The 16931-nt window shown below is 40.5% G+C and overlaps 1 protein-coding gene across 1 annotated transcript in view; it reads right to left on the bottom strand.

Moving 5' to 3' along the window:
* Positions 1-16931, bottom strand: part of SRRM3 (serine/arginine repetitive matrix 3) — a 144468-nt gene that overhangs the window by 108353 nt on the left and 19184 nt on the right. The window lies entirely within an intron of this gene.

Genomic DNA, 16931 nt, shown 5'->3' with positions numbered 1-16931 from the left:
TGGCTTAACACAAACTGCAAGCGTCACCTGATCAAATATACTATTAGATCCGAAGCGTAAACATAGGCAGGGTCTTAGTCAATGCAGAAAACTTCCATAGTCATTCGTCAGGCTGATACAGGCGGATCTGTGGTCACTTTTCATAAAAAACGTTTATAAACAACAAAATCTGTTAATGTTAGCAGATACAAATACATACTGTGAATTATCATAAGAGCTCAGAAAGAGCTTTTTTCCTTGGTTGACTATGGTTTAGGCCTTATGTCCACAGGGCGATCGATACAGGCTGAATTTATGAAAGTTGCATATCTGGTTACTCCAATCTTTCATTCATTTCAAAAAATTCACAAAGGGGGCTTCTTGCCCCTATTTCACCCTATAGTTGAGCGCATTAGTTCCCTTAACAAAACATTGTGTTAATAGGTGGACAGTGTATTACAGCCCCTGATTCCGTTTCTACCTGGATATATTCAGCTTACAAAAAGAATTCTTAGAAAACAATGTTTTCTCTTGGAAATCACATTCTATGTGAATAACCGCAGATGTGGCTTCATTATAAATAGTTATTCCACACTACTTGGCACTTTTTGCTTTGTATTGGTTTTTGGAGACATATAGCAATTACATATCTGACTTTATACATTTCCTAACTCTATCTGTTAAATATTAATTGTCTCATAATTTTTTTTTTATTTTTAACCAAAAATTCTTTCTCCAAACTACTGGTACTATTATGGGTGCTACATTTTGCAATAGCAATTATTTTTGTTTCTTGGTGAGCGCATCGTGATTTATTGAATGATGATAGTCTATTTTTGGACTCTTTGGTCTGGTAAAGTCACTACATAGACAATCAGTTTGGTCGTCTGGTGTGGCGACCATGTCCGACCTAGAGTTTTATTTTAAAAACAATCCCTTTGGTTTAGGATTAGCTTTTTTGTGGGATATTTCTTCCATTAATTCTTGGGATCTTATTTTAACTGGTGATTAGAGATGAGCGAGCATACTCGCTAAGGGCAATTACTCGATTGAGCATTGCCCTTAGTGAGTACCTGCCCGCTCGAGAGAAAAGGTTCGGCTGCCGGTGCGGGTGAGCGGTGAGTTGCGGGGGGGAAGGAGGTAGAGTGAGATATCCCCTCCGTTCCTCCCTGCTCTCCCCCGCTGCTCCCTGCCTGCCGCCGGCAGCCGAACCTTTTCTCTCGAGCGGGCAGGTACTCGCTAAGGGCAATGCTCGATCGAGTAATTGCCCTTAGCGAGCATGCTTGCTCATCTCTACTGGTGATGCTATGCCTCACAAGATTTGGAATGCCACCTAGGGTCCTTTGAGATGAGCTTGAACAAGTGAGTGACATCACCACTAGCTCGTTCACTCTGGTGCAGCTTGTTTAGACAGGCAGACGCATCGTTGACTCATTCAATCAAGCATCGTTCAGTATCATTCAGTCTTTCACGTTCACTGTATAAGCGATTGTGAAAGACTGAACGAGCGCTGTTTAAACTGAACAAAAAGTGAACGAGCCAACGATAATTTGTATGTCTGCATATAATAAACGATGAACAAAAAGAGAACAATTCTCATTCGTCGTTCAGTTGTCTGTGTGCATTTTGACCGAACAATTGTCGTTCACTTTAGCTTGTTTGAACGATGATCGTTCCGTTTAAAAGCACGCATATTGTAAGAAAACAGCTGGTAACATGATTCTTCACGTGTCTTCTTGCTAATCCTTGCACACAATTAAAAGCATCCCTGCAGGGGAACTCCTGCATGCTAAATGCAATTGTTCAACTGCAGAGACGTTTGATAAAAGTTCTAATATTATAGGCTATTTAGTCACGGATATTTCATGTGGTCTCTCAAATGGGTCAGTTCTATCGCTTTTAACCCTTTACATTCCAATTTTGGATTCAGGGTTTCCTAGGGGGCTTTCTCTTTCTGCCATTGTACAATGGCACATTCTGCTGGCTAGAGCCAGTTCTGCAGTGTGGGACATGTTAGAGAGGCTCCTCAACAACAGAGTGGCCAGTAATATAAAGTAAGAATACCCTGCTGGACGTCTTAAGACATCAGAGCTTTACAGCCTTCAATCAGAATGTCTTCAGACGTCAGACAGTGGGTTGTAAAGGGTTAATAAACAGTGGCTGGACTTACCTAACAATAATTCTGTTAGCGTTAAATCCAGTCCATCCTTGGAATTTTTAACATTTCACAGTAAAGAATTAAATTCATCAGATTATACACATATGTTCCAGTGCTACGTACTGATGCGGCATGTGCTGCAGTTTTGGGTCATGGTTAGAAATGTGTAGTCAAAAGGGTTCCCATACTAGACCAACTCTTGTCTCCCAGTTTATGCATTATTCCATCCTCCTCCTCGTTATCTTGTCTGGGTTTGTACATACAAGATGTACTTGTTGTTCTCTCATGCGGCTAACTAAAGATTTTTCTTCTACTGTTACTGACAAAATGTACAACATTTCTCAATAATTTAATTGTAATACAAAATATGTGGTCTATTTAATCATTTGTTCTATGCGCAAATTGCAGTATGTAGACTGCACCCCTTGCAGCCCCAAAGTGCAGATCGAATGGCATATATCTGACATTGCAAATACTACAACTACAATTGTCTGTGCTGTTTCTCAGCATTCTGCCTCAGCACATTGTGACGATTTCTCTTCCTTACAGGTTTTGGGAACAGAACGTGTTACACGTCCAATATGAGGTGGAGATTATCACTGTAAGCTTCTGAATAGGGAGGCCATCTGAATGTTCTTTTTATTCACATGTGTTCCCACTGGTCTGATTTTGTATTACATGATTAAATTATTAATTTGTTCCCTATTTGTACATATTTTGCCTCTATATTTGTAACGTATGTGTTTAATGTCCAAAATGTGATCGTTCCCAGCAAGAGAAACCACATAATCTTGTAGATATGATACATTTTAACGGCTATCAAAAATACATGATGTTATATCGAGCTTTTGAACCAACGCAGGGTTCTTCTTCAGGCTAAAATGAAATAGATCTGAAGAGGCATAAATATATATACACACATACTTATGACAAGGCACAGACATGGATATGATTGGTTTGCACTTAAAGGAATACTACAACAGAAACACAAACATTTTTAACTAGACACTGATAAGGGAGTGAGAGTTTTATGGTCCCTGAATTAGTGTTGGGGGGTGGGTGTCACCTCCCATTCACACATGAATCCTTGTGAAGAATTTAACCCTCTATTGAAAGTGTCAAAAGTTGTTATAAATTTATATTCCAAAATTCTTCTATGGCTTTGTGACTTGAAACCACCCTTCAGTATCATAACTCTCATATCTTCTATGTCATTTCTATGACTAGAAAAGTGCTTGTCCACAGGTAATTCTGTCTTTCACTGTTTAATTGTGTGTCAATGAGATCTCATCCTGGCTTTCAGTTTTTGTCCTGTTTCTCCAACATAAAGGCCCCCAACAGGACATTTACTGCACAGGATCAGGTACACATCAGACGTGGAACATGTGAATAGCCCCGGGATCTTATAGTTCTGTTGTATGTTGGAGATTTGTAGAATGTTTAATGTCCGTATCCCATTTGAATCATGTGCTCTTAGCATTCCAATATTATTGGTTCCCTAAGGAGATTTAAACTGGACATGTACAGTGACTTCTATGCTATGACTGAGGGCTTTTAATTTGCCTGAAATGTGTAACAAGAGTCATTTTTTTTGTCCTGTGTTTTTTCTGGTGCAATTTTACAGACTTGGAAAGTTGTTTATGGATGCTAGACTTCATCATTGTTTTATATGCTTCTAAGCTCTTTCATGCATCCGTAGCTGTGAGGTGATCTGGAATTTCATGTATGATAAAGATGCCAGCTTCTACACACGAATTTCTCTTTTAAATCTTTATTTCAAATATTCAGACATGTTAAAAAATGCATGTCTCTGCTAACAAGTAGCTGACATGTTTCGGCACATCTAGCTGCCTTTCTCAAAGCTTTGAGAAAGGCAGCTATATCTGCCCAAAACATGTCAGCTACTTGTTAGCAGAGACATGCATTTTTTAACATGTCTGAATATTTGAAATAAAGATTTAAAAGCTGGCCAAGACTCCACACAGAGATCTCAAGGAGCAGTGGTTTCCTAAAGCCTGGGATAATGGTGAGCCTTTTTTGTCTTTTTTGAGATACAAAGTTCAAGTTTACACTTAGATCTGGAATTTCCTCTTTGTGTATTAGACCGTTTAAATAGTTACAAATGGTAGGCATAACAAAAACTGAAAGCATCACATGATCCAGTGTACTATTAGAACCGAACCATAAACATATTGGTTTAAAAAATAAGATTTATAAAACCATTAAAACATCCATACAAAGTGAACTGAAGAAACTACCATATAATAAAAATTGGAATAGATCCATTTCTCTTTATCCTGACATGACTTCCTATGTTATTACCAAAGGAAGTCCTGATAGATGTTCCAATGAAAACAGTAGAAAGCCTCTGGTGGGATGATATTCAGGCTATTGCTAATGATACATAGTACCAGTTAATCAGCAGTCAGGATAAACAGAATTGCACCTGCTGGGAGGAGGCAGCAGGGGCAGCGCAGCACCTAGTTGGTCAGCAGCAGGAACTGTGAGTCATGTGATGTGGTGAAGCAGTAGAAACAGTGATAAAAATCAATTCACACAGTGTTTCTCTGTATGCTGTGGGTTTCATTTTCAGGGATCCGTGTGAATCCCCAAAAATATGATTCAGGTGGAACCTCAAACAGAGCCATAGACTTTTATTTATTAAAGAGAGACCAGTAAGGTTTCCATTGTATTTGGAGGACAGAATAGTGTAGTCAACTCTGCTATTCTGTTGTACAAAATAAATGGACAAGAATGGAAACCTTCTCAGAGACCTTATTGGTCTCCGATGAATGAAAGTCTATGGTCCTGTTCGGTGTTCTATTTGAACTTCATTTTCAGACAGAACACTGAAACCCACAACATTCATAGAGATGCTGTGTGAATGGATCCTAATCGGATGAGTTGGGCAGCAGGAACAGTGAGGCACCACTATTTTTACATAGGGAGGCACAAAACGGCTAGAGATGAAGGCAATTTTCTTTTACTGCTATGACCTTAAGGCCCATTTAGACAGGACGAATGTCAGACAAACGATGCCCGACACTTGTCCCAGCAAGTACACGCTCACGTGCTTTTGCACAGGAACAGGTATCGTTGCTTCACAGCAGGGCGGCTGCAGGAGATTTCTCTCCTCTCGCTCCCCCACTCCTCTCCATTCACTTAACACAGCAGCTGTTCAGTACTGAACAGCTGCTGTTTACACTGAACGATAATTTTTATACGGTGTAGAAAACGGTCGCGTAGGTTCTATTTATTCCGGGTCAGTTATTGTACACGGCAAAAAAATCAGACATCTGAATGAACCCAGTAGAATCCAATGCTTCGCATAGTCGGGTTTTATGTAGCAAAGTAGCTGTGAAAATACGGTCGTCTTAATAAGCACTTTGGAATAGGAGAAAAACAATGTGGCTCAATGTAAAGGGGGCAAAAACAGCAAAAAGAAAGTGTTTAAGCTGCTAAAACAAAAAGGCAGCAAAGAAGCACTAAAAACCTATAAGGAACAAATCTGATAAAAGCAGCAAAGATGGAAACAGAGAGACATTTACAAAGAAGAGTAAAACTAACCTTAAAATGTTCTTCAGCTATAAAAATAGTAAAAAGATTAATGCTGAAAGTGTTGGCCCTTTAATAAGTAATGTAGGAAAAATTGTGATTACACTGGAGAAAAAGCTATTTAATAGATTTGCTTTCTCCTCATCAGCCTCTACAGAGGAAAATTAAACGTCAAATGAGATGCAGAGTAATAATGTAAACTCTCCACTAAATGTCACTAGTCTAATAACCCAGGACAAAGTGCAGAGCCGTCTTAAAAATATCAAGGCGGTTTCACACGGGTGATATAATCGCGCTATTTTCACTAAAGAGTGAGTAAAAATGCAGAATTATGAAACCAATAATTTTCAATGGTTTCCTTTACATTTGTGAAGTTTTCACTCATGTAATGCTCCGGGAAAAAAAATTACGGCATGTTCTATCTATTTGCGATATCGCTCTTTGTTTTCAATGGGGCTGGTGGCAGCAGCCCCGCTGGCCCCATTGAAAGCAATGGGAGAGTTCCGCGATCCTCTGCCGTGGCTGTGACAGTCACGGCGGGGAAATCCCTTCAGCAGTGGCTGGGGAAATCCCTTCAGTAGAAGCTGGGGAAATCCTTTCAGCAGCGGCTCAAAGCCGTGGCTGGGAGAATCCCTTGAACAGCGGTTGGGGGAATCCCTTCATCCTTGCGAGGATTAGGGAATTCTCCATAATGATGCGCTGTTTTCAAATGAAAACACCTCACGTCCACAGGGTTTTCACATTGTGAAAAGTGCGCTATCGGGCTGTGAGTCATGGCACAAAATCACCCTTGCCCTTGGGAAACTAGACTAAAACAGACAAATCACTGGGTCCCGATGGCATACACCCTTGGGTTCTTAAGGAAATAATTGATGTAATAGGCAGACTTGTTTATGTTTAAGGATTTAATAGTGATGGGGTTTGTTCCACTGGATTAGCGCATAGCCAATGTGGTGCCGATATTCAAAAAGGGGTCAAAAACTGAACCTAGAAACTACAGGCCGGTCAGTCTTATTTCCATGGTGGGTAAAATGTTTGAAGAGTTTCTAAGAGATGCTATCCAAATCTTTTATTAAAGGCTTGTAAGTGATTAAAAATGATTTAGCACTGTAAACATATATGGTCAATTAAACCTTCTAAGTTAAACCCAATTAAAGTTGTCCAGGATTAGAAAAAAAAAAAATCAGCTTTTTTTCGGAAACAGTGCTATGCGTGTCTGCTGGCTGCGTTTTGCATTGCAACACAACCTCATTCAAGTGAGTGGGGCTGAATTGTAAAGCGAGACACCAAACCATGGACAAATGCTGTTACAAAAAAAATCTGATCCTTCTTGATAATCCCCTACAACCCATTAAAAAACTGTTCTGCAACTGCTGATCTTGGAGAACAAGTCTTCAATCATCCACATAGGCTGCTACATAGAGACCTTTATGTGCTACTGGTATATGTATGATTTTCCTTTCTAGTATCTGATAAACAGCTTATAGCATTAGGCTGCTTCCACATGAATTACAACGATATGGACGTGAGAAAATCGCAGTGATATCGCATCAGTGGTTGTGTGATACCATTGCATTTCTTGCAGCGATATCGCAATTCTGTGTCACTACAAAGTTGCGCGACTTTGTAGCACTTTTTTGCCAGGATTTTCAAGGCACTCTTGTAATATAAGCCCTACCTGAAAATAAACCACTAGCTGACAGCGCTTCTTAGGTGATGTATGTGTTTATTTACTTTTTTATGCAGCTAGGGCTTATTTTAGGATTTCCTACTGTCAAAGTTGCATTGCATGGCACCGCACGAAAACCACATTTTTGTGCCATGCAACACAAAGGAAGGGTCCATAGGGAAACGGGCTCCAAAACTTTGAAAATTGCGGCTGAACAGAGCATGCCACGATTTTGTATTCTCGCAATGTCACAGGCCCCAAAACATCGCTGGTGTGGAAGAACCCATAGAAAAGCATGGGCTCTACATACATGTGATTTGTTGAACTGTCGCATTGCGACAAAATCACGCGAGAAAATTGCCCGTGTGGAAGTGCCCTTAAACCAAGAAAGATTCTGGACTTTGCTATTGTAAATTGCCACCATATAGTATCAGCATCCCAGTACCCTAAATGGCAAAATGCACATAAAATGTATTGAATTACAGTTTCTGAATTTGTAGTAGGACTAATTGAATAATATTAATATTCTTGAAAATCAGTACATGACGGTAGCTACAAATCAAAGCCAATTTGGTGTCACAAAATAATAGTGAATATTAAAAACAGAAGCATCATTGCCTTCATTGGTTGTCCTAATATTATTCTTTGTAATGTCCTACAGTTTGCCACTAAGATTGGCCCTTTGTTGTCAGCACTGGTTAATATGTATCAAATCTGACACATTGTAGCTGCCAGTCGAAAAGGAACAAGAACACCACATCTCCATCTCACTCCTTTCCTTCCCAGGATTCTCTATTCACTACCTTTGCTCAGTGACTATTTTTCAAAAGTCTAATTCTTCCACTCCCAGTCCAGCCCTCCTTTCTATTCCACTTATACTTTAACGAGCCGCATTAATAATGAAAGTTATTACACAGCAGAGGACAGACATTTTTCAGCATTTAAAGCATTTAATCAGGAGCCGTTAAAAATCAATCATCTTCAGTAGCACATAGTGAGCGGATTTATCTCATCTCCCCTGTGACCAGCAATTTGCTGCTTGAATTCCTGCATCTAACATGTAGACATTAAAACAGCCATCATTAATGCTCAGACATTGGGTAACTGGTCCTTGCGACCCGTTCACCTCGGCCCCTCTTTAGAAAGGCCTCACAGAAAAGTAGTTTTGGCTGCCGTGCTCATGTAGAAAGACTGCTTTGACGGGAGCTGAGTCTAATGTATAAATGACTTTCTACCATGCTATTCTCAGCGCGTATATTACCAAATGATCACATTGTCATTGCTACAAGTAGCATTATTGTAAAGTGTTAACATTTTCAAACTATTATTGCTCTTCGAAAATGTCAGATCTGCAGAGCGTTACAGCTACAACCTTACAAAGTTTTCTTTCGAGCTCGGTGTCTTTGAAGGATGTATTGTATTTGGTCACATGTAGCCAACTTTTTATAGCACTGCTCCCGGCTACAAGATCATTCGAGCTGGGATCTTCTATGGATACATTAATCCCTGACAAACGGAGGAGCAATTTTATTTGCCTAAACTCCTTGATGATATGTTACTAATAAGAGGAGAGCGAGTGAAGAAAGAAGTTATAAGGATGTTTTTCTTTCAAGTTTTACATAATAATTTTAAAGCCACCTGCCTAATATAGTGTATGCCCCCCTTGTGCTGTCAAAACATCTCTGACCCATTAAACCATGGAGTCTAGAAGACTTCTGAAGGTGTCATGTGGTATTTGGCACTAAGACGCTAGCAGCATAACATTGAAGTCCTATAACTTTGAGATGTGGGACCTCCATCACAGACCAAACTTGTTTTTCCAGCACATCCTACAGATGCTAGATTGAAGAGAGATCTCTCCACAGGCACGCCCATCAGAAGATGTGTGTGCGGGAGCCAATGGGAAGCTTTTGGGCATGACATGTAGCATAGGCAGCCCATCATACTTCCGGTGGAGACATACTACACTAGTACCTTAAACATGACTTTCCCTCCCACACTCAGCCCATGTTATACTCACAATGGTCTATGAAACATATATAGGGTCCTCATACTGTAGAGCCATTTTAGTGGCCCTTGTTTTTGCTTGTGTCAGAGTTTCATAGTCAAAAATAGATCTTATTTGACACTGCAGAATCATCTGACAATTGTCATGTGGGTAATGTGGAAGACTGCTGTACCAACGCCGACCTCCGCCAGTCTGAGGGAGCAGTGTATAAGAGCTGTATTACCATGCAATGCACAATTGTTGAGGAGTGCTGTCAAATATCTACTAAACAATGACAAAATTCACTCAAAGATGAAAAGTGCTGGTGAACATTTAGTAAATAAATTGCATAAGAAGGCCACATCACTTTCTGCAAACACAAATAAAACGGTCATCACAAATATGGCATTCACGCCATTTGTTAAGATAAGTGGTATAATTGATACGTGAATCCTACTGTAACCACAGATTCACAGATGTCTATTGAGAACAATACAAGTCTATGATCTTAAATGTTGTCATGTAATATCTTGCTCCCTGTAATGGCACAATGAGCACCTAGTTCCCTAAGGTGATGGAGGGTTAGCATCCCATGTACCTTCCCTGTAATCCAGTCCTGCTCCCAAAGGTGAGACATGGGATCCATATCTATAAGGCATTTATGGCATATTCTGTGAATACCCCTTTAATTATTCTAAGCCACTAGGCATAATACTATCACCCATCTATCGCCACAAACCACAAGAAAGACAAAATTATGTCTTGTCAAGGGTCCAGAAATTCCTGGGCTATGCTGATTGATTTTTAGAATACATTACTCTTTCTGGAGTGCCAATGTATCTGGCTGCTGTCTTGGTTAATTATTTGGGTGCTACATGGCAATATTTATCTTTCAGCTCTGAGTAAACAATCGCCAAGTCTCAAGCTACCAAGGCTTAGGCCGGGCTCACACAAGCGTGATTTAATAGTGGATTACGCAAGCGAAGTATGTGCGCATAATACGCGGTAAAGGGAGTTAATGAAGTACATTGATTTTCATTCATCTATGCAGACATGTAAAAGAGAACATAGCATGTTCTATTTTACTGCATATTATGCGCAGTAGAGCCATACTGTTCATTATGGGCGTGTAATAATTCTTACTTTTGCCTGTACAATATGCAGTGTAGTTCACAAGCGTGTATATTGCGTGCGCAAATAAATACACAGCCTGCTCTATTTTCCTGTGCATTTGTGCAGCAAAGTAGAACATGTAAAACTAATTAGGCTAATTAGCCATTTCAATGTTCGTCACCGTGGCTGCGGGTTTTTTGCAAGATTGGAGCTTGCTTGAAAATTATTCCAGGAATATCACACAAGCAAATATGATAACTGTGCAAAAATGACAAAACAAAATTTGAATATATTTGCTTGGTTTTTCATTTCACGTGAGTGTAATACAGTTTCACTATCAAGAAATGGCTTAATTAATAGAAAACAAGATGCTTAAATGTAACAAGATTGTAATTGCCAAATATCACATTTTATTTTTTAATGAATGGTCTTTGGGAAACACTTAGGCCCCCTGTCCCCGGCCGAGGCGGAATATGGCTAACGGGGGATGAGGAGCACTGACAGGCCTCTGAGATGAGCCTATCTGATAGGCTCACTGCGAAGAATTGCAGCAATCGCAGCATGCCGTAATTTAAATCCTGCGATCAGAGAAGTGCTATGATTCTCTGCTTGTGGACACCGCCACTGCGCTTTCTATAATAATCCTATGGAAAGCTTTACAGAACGTGATCCGCGGGTGATTTATCGCAAGCGGATCATCACCCGTGGACAGGCAGCCTTAAATTTAAAAAAGGGTACAAAAAAGATAGTCCTCGCATCAACATAGATGTAATCTTTAGTGTTACCATAGGAGACAGCAACGTTTCAACCGCCAACTGCGATCTTTGTTAAGCTAACACAAACATGTTACTATGTTACTAATAGAAATGAGCGAGCATACTTGCTAAGGGCAATTACTCGAGCGAGCATTGTCCTTAGCAAGTACCTGCCCACCCGGAAGAAAAGATTCGGGTGCCGGCGGGGAGCGGCGGGGGGGGGGGGGGGCGGAGGGGAGATTTCTCTCTCCCTCTCTTCCCCACTCTACCCCCTGCTCACTCACACAACTCTCCACTCACCTGCGCCGGCACCCGAATCTTTTTTTCCGAGCAGGCAGGTACTCGCTAAGGACAATACTCGCTCGAGTAATTGCCCTTGGCGAGTATGCTTGCTCATCTCTAGTTACTAACATACATAATATAGACAGCATACACCAATCACTATTAAACTAGTGCACATTAACACCAACCTCCCAAATGCCCAGTGTGTGATAGGCTAATCAGGAAAGGGTGTTAGGACTGGGCAGGTGGACATCATCATTCCCGCAGCATCACGGCACAGCATGGCGTTAACATGTCTCATGGAACATCACGGCATCCCTGTTAGCCCACTCCTGATTAGCTTATCACACACTGGGCATTTGGGAGGTTGGTGTTAATGTGCACTCATTTAACAGTGATTGGTGTATACTGTCTATATTATGTATGTTAGTAACATGTCTGTGATAGCTTGAAAAGACCGCAGTTGGCAGTTGAAACATTCCTGTCTGTTGTGGTAACAATAAAGCACACATCTATGTTGATGCGAGGACTATCTTTTTTGCACCCTACATGCTGCTCTCTGGCTTCTTATCTATTGTATCTGAACTTGTTCTGCCAGCTTTGACCTATATATATATATATATATATCGATTGAAGTATATGCGGCTTACACTGATCTCGGCTTGTCTACTGGTTACATCTGTGTTCACGTCCTCAAATACCACATCTCAGACTTGTGTAGCGTCAGCTGCCACACTAATGAAACCACTTCTGCGAGTAATGGCTTGGGGACCTTACAGCAAAGACCAACTCCCCAAATGGAAAGGTGAAGAATAAAAACCAGGGTTCCCCAAATGCTGCCTCCAGAATTAGCTTAAAGCCAAATCAGAGTGCGGCCAAGTGGATCCACATCTGCTTTCTGGCAATTTTAAAACCAGGCTATACAACCCAAAATTAGAGATAATTTACTATAATCAATATACCTTGTAATGTATCTAAATATGTCTCCAGTGCATTGTATGGTTATCTCCTTTATTTGGATGGATACTTGAAACTACTCTTCAGTTTACTATAAAGGCTTTTAGCAGCTGAATAGTTCAAGCAGCTTATAGACTCAAAGCCTGTCTATCAATATCTGCATGATTAATGTGTAGTGTGTGACTTGTAGCTGCAGAGGAAAAGAAAACAGCGCTTCTTAACTCATGGAGAGCTGGAGCATGCCTATATATCACTTGTACTGTATATATGCTGACAGATTAAAGGAGTTAATGATTTAAAATAACTTCTAGAAAGAACCAATCAGTAGAGGATCAGCAGAGAGGGCCATTCTGCGCCCCAGTTCTTTCTCCTAGAATTAATTTAATTTTTTCTGAAGAGCTGTCAGAGACAAGTTTCCAGATGTAGCATAAATGATGAAATAAAACCTCCGGAGGTAAGGGAGAGGCTTTGACTGATAATGTTTACTCATGCAAGACATCTCAAGGTTTCCTTTACATACAGTCTCATTGACATTCGCCGTAAAAGGAGCAACGATATCGCAGCATTAAAAAAAACGCAAGTGGGTAGGAGCCCTTACACAGACTATTTTCACATGATTTTTCAGGGTTTTTTTCCCAATAAAAAAGCTTATGAGAAAACGTCTGAACAAACCTACAAAGCCTGTTGCCTTTTGGAAAAGAACTAAGATGGATCCTGAAGACACAGCAAAATTAAAGAAACTCACAAAAGCACACTCTTTGAAGTGTTTTTATTAATTGCTTATTAAGTCACAGCTAACATCTGGTCACAATATAGTAAAGAAAAATGCAGCAAAAAAGCTGTGTTTTTTCCCTAAAAATATTATGCATGAAACCACTCGAAAAGTACCTTTACAAAAGTGTCTTTTGCTCCTTTCAGATCATTATGAAAGGATAAAGTGCAGCAAGCACACTTCATGTGGTTGACAGGGTGTTATGGGTCAAATCTTCTGAAGTGTGAGGAAGCTGAGGCACTTTAGCTACTTTCAGATGGTGCTATCTTGTGAACTCTCAGCTACACTAGTACATTTATTTACTTATTTTTTGGAAGGGGGTGATTTCAGGAGATAGAAACAGTATAAGTGGCTTATTATTTCTTTTTTTTTCAATTGCTGAATGACTTCTTATTGTACAATTAAAGGGGTTTTATGAGATGATTTTATTTTAAAAACCCTGCCGGTTGACCTGAAAAATACTAAAGGAACATATACTCAGCCATCCTGACTCCCATAGCTCCGTGCCATACCTGCCATTCACCTACATGCTCTACTTACATGCAGCAGTCAGCCTGTACATGGAACGTCACAGACTGACTGCAGACGATTACAGGCCATAAAGCAGCTTTTATTTTCAAGAGCAGAATATGAAATGAAAGCCATGCTACAATTGGTTGCTAAGAGCAAGAAAGACAGTTTTATTTAATGACAGTTGTTCTAAATCTGCTTCATTAACTGCAGGGCACAAAGCAGAGTCAGAGTGCTGATGATGTGGCTTGGAGGCAGGAAGGAAAGCACGGAATACACAGCCTGTAGAGGAGCTACAGGTCTGGATTCTTCACATGAGGAGTCAGTGACACTATAACGGGTTTTTCAAAAAAAAAAAGAGTGCTTCTTCAATCAAGGCCTCCACCAGAGAGGTGTGTGCCTACATCCCTTTTTTACTACTGTATAGAAAAATGCAGCCGACTGTATTTTCCGATATAGTGAGCCACTACAAAATTGTGTATACCACGCAATATACATTTTTTTTAACTATGGAAGTCAATGAGCGAGATATAACACATTATGTCTATACAGTGGCAAACGCCTTCAATATGAGAGGTATACATTGTAAAATCCTTCTGAAATATACCCCTTACGAAAGGCTTAGATGTAGTGTGCACAAAGCCTTATTCATGATGAACCTTTAGCAGGATGAGCCAACGGTTTAACTAGTGGTCTAAAAGGCCTGACACCCATATATGGTTCAGGTCATTCTAGCAGATGACACAAACTTGCCCATGTGCAATCTAAGTTGCCCATTTACAGTTGCTATTAATGTACCTAGGTCCTATCTAACGTAAATAGGGATGAGCGAACGTGTCCGTTACGGACACATCCGCACCCGGACACCGGCTTTGCCGAACACTGCAGTGTTCGCGCGTAAGTGTCCGGGTGCCGCCGGGGGGGCGGGGAGATGCGCGGCGGCGCGGGCGGCAGTAGCGGGGAACAGGGGGGAGCCCTCTCTCTCTCCCTCTCCCCCCCACTCCCCGCCGCACCCCCCCGCGCTGCCACGGCGGCCCCCGAACTTTTTCGCCCGAACACTGAAGTGTTCGCAAAGTTCGGTGTTCGGGCGAAAAAGGGGCGGAGCCGAACGTGTTCGCTCATCTCTAAACGTAAACTAATTGCATGTTTGGCTTGTCTACATTTATAACTTTTCTAGTGCTTTCCAACTCTATTTGTCTATTCCAACTGCTACTTATGAAAATGCTAAGAGCTAGATTACTTTTGTTTCTCCAGAAACAGTGTGTTATGTTTTCAGAGTTAAGTATTTTCAACTACAAAAGTCATAACTGTCCTTGAAACAGTAACTCGTATGGAAGTCATCCTGTTCTCTTTCAACACCTATTGTGATTATATTTTCTGCACGTGACTAAAGTATGTTCTGCTTGTAGTATTGTAAGGAGCTGTGCTCTGTCCTCCAACATTTTATTCAGGTATCATGTTGACTATGACAAAAAAGCGGTAACTAGGCGACTGCACTGAGGTTGCGAGTTCTCTTCCTGTTAATCAGATTTTCAATACCAATAAAATGAAAAACTACTAGTAGGTTAAAGTAATACCGCCCTGACTGTGCCTGCTTGTTAAATTAGTGTGCTACTCTATGACAATTGATGACTTCTGAAAAACAACATGCTAAGAGTACATGCACACAGGCGATTAAAAAGTTGCACTGTGATGTCACTGTATCTACTATCACTATGCTGTTGTTTCACTATGTGCCTGAGATTATCAGACACTGTGCATTGGACAGCCCGTCCGTGTGCTGTGCAATGTGCTGAAGACAGCACATTGACATGTACTATTTTCATCCTAAAATTGGACATATAGTGATGTCACAGTACACAAATAATAAACACCGTGAAGCCTTAGAAAAAAATTATTTCACAGAGTGGTATCACAGTATGGAATGTGTACTTTGATGTCACAGAGCAAGCTTATGTCATGGATCAGAGATAACAATACAAGGATGTATATACAGGTATATGAAATAGAGATAAACACTGTGAACTCACAGGAACCAGTTATTGCGCACAGTGATATCACAGAATTGGTGTAATGCCACAGAATAGAGATAATTTATAGGTGATTTATTAGCTAATGGGTAAGGACCAAAGCAAGTTTACAGTAAATAGATAGTAAATAGGGATGTTACAATAAGTGAATAGTAAATGGTGATGTCACAGTAGATGTAAATAATGAAGTCACAATACGTAAATACATACAACAGCACATGGATGGTAAATAGTAATATATCAGCATATGGGTATTGTAAAGTGATAGGAAAGGGTTAGTACATAGTGATATCAAAGAACGGGGCAAATGTCACAGAACTGTACTAAATTGCAGGTTTACTGCATAATATGTACATATATATGATCCAAAGATTCTGTCATCATCTCTAAGCTTAGGGTTGCCACACTTTTCACTAAAAGGGTAAGGCCGAATGCACACGGCTGGGCCGGATCCCGCATGTGAGATCCCACAGCAGAATCCGACCCTGTGCATGGCCAGTGCCTCCCACGTACATGTCCGGATGGTCCTTTTCCATGCTGCGGATGCGCCGGCGCACATGTGCGGTAAAAAAAATGTGACGCGGTCACTAGGCGATGACACGGAATCCGCGACATTGCCGAAGTGCCGCGGAACTGACGTCTTCCATTGACTGCAATGCATGCTATCCGCACTAGAATAGGACATGCTGCGATTTTCCCTCTGTGAGCAATTGATTTCCACTCATGGACATGGAAAAGTGATTTGCATAGCATGTCTATGCTACGTATTTGCTGCGGAATCTGGAGGCGGAAGCCCTCTCTGGATTCTGCAATGCAAATACACCTGTGTGCAGCGAGAGGAATGGTTTGGAGACTTTACAAGGTATATGATTTTATCTCTCCCATTCCATCTGAATCCATCTACCCCCCACTATACCCAGAGGAAGAAAAAGAAATAAACAATATAAATAAATATATATCTATTATATAGATACATATACATAAGCCAACCAGCATGAAGCTCTCTGTATATCTTTATAATTACATTAAGGAGTGCAAAGTAATTTTAGGATCTTAGTTGTTTTTTTTTTTGAAGGTTCTTTTTAACACATTATATTAGAAAATTATACCGACACAACTGGAGCCACTAGATTAACAGTATTTTATGGGACAACAGTGGATTAA

This window comes from Eleutherodactylus coqui, chromosome 1, assembly GCF_035609145.1.
Source record: "Eleutherodactylus coqui strain aEleCoq1 chromosome 1, aEleCoq1.hap1, whole genome shotgun sequence".
In the NCBI taxonomy this organism is placed as follows: domain Eukaryota; kingdom Metazoa; phylum Chordata; class Amphibia; order Anura; family Eleutherodactylidae; genus Eleutherodactylus; species Eleutherodactylus coqui.
Note: the sequence above shows the minus strand (reverse complement) of the source record. Positions and strands in the feature narration are given on the sequence as shown.